This window comes from Leptopilina heterotoma, unplaced genomic scaffold, assembly GCF_015476425.1.
Source record: "Leptopilina heterotoma isolate Lh14 unplaced genomic scaffold, ASM1547642v1 Lhet_174, whole genome shotgun sequence".
In the NCBI taxonomy this organism is placed as follows: Eukaryota; Metazoa; Arthropoda; class Insecta; order Hymenoptera; family Figitidae; genus Leptopilina; species Leptopilina heterotoma.
Window position 1 is genome coordinate 66,831 of NW_025110890.1, and position 1,290 is coordinate 68,120.

Consider the following 1,290-nt stretch of genomic DNA (forward strand, 5'->3'; position numbering starts at 1 on the left):
AAAAAACGAAAAAAAATTATTGCTCATAATTCTCCTATTAAAAAAATTTTTTATTCATGTCTGATAAATATATTTAATTATTTAATAACGCAAAACTGGTATTTCATTATTATTTAAGAAAAAATTTTATTTTAAATTTTATTTTTGATATTAAATTTTATTATTGAATCAATTAATTAATCTTAATCTTCAATTAATTAATTCTTCATATAACAAAAAATAATTATTAATAATTTTTTTTATGTATTTATTTATGAACGGGACAAGTCATTATCACAATTGTTAACAGTCAATATTATTAATAAAATTAATTTTTATGTAATTTACTTTTATTGATTATTATATTCGAATATTCTTATTATATTAATAATTATTTATCAATTATATTATAATTTTTTTTGTTTTCGATTATAAAAGAAAATATTTGTGGAAAGTGTAAAGAATTATTTTTAAGCTTCGGAAACGAAAAATCGGCGATATGAGTTTCAGGTGACTTTCTATTGGCTGCTCCTCAAGGTGGGGGGAACGGTAACCAATCAGACGAGCATAAGACAGGACCGTATCTAGCAAGGGCCCAAATTCTCAGGTAAATTTTTATTTTCGGTATATTTAAATATTTCTCTCTCAATGTAGGTGAATTTCTTTTAATTATGCATTTTAGAAATTGAAAAATTGTAAAATAAAAAAAGAAAAATTCCAAAAGAAATGATAATATAATAGAATTAAAGTCGTGTGAAAAAAAACTGTTTAGTTTAGAATAATTCTTCTTTTTTTTTCAAAAAACAACTTTGGAATTTAAAATATGTATTGTTTGTGTAAAGACAAGAAAAAAAATGAAAAAAAAATGCCGTACTTCTTATTTTCAAAAGAGGAAGGAAAGATAGTTATATTGAGCATGAGAGGTACTTCAGTACTCTTTACACTCACTGCTATTTTCTTTCTTCGACTACTACTCGTCCTTGGCCTCATGTGCAAGTATTCTTCGCATACTGCAGCTCTCCTTTTTCCTTTAATCTCATATTCCGTGGTTCTCTTTTTTTCTCTTTTAAATTACTCAGCGCATATCTAATATATCTTCTCATAACGCTTTATCTCTCTCAATTCTATTTTCCGACAAACATTCAAAGAAAGGGAAATAAAAAAATTATTGGAAATTGTAGTATATATATAGAAATTTATAGAAAATCGGTATAAATTTTTAAAAATTAATTAAAACGTTAAAAGTTTGGTTTTTGAATAAATTTAACATTAAAGTATTGAAATAAAATAATAAAGTAAAAATTAATTAAT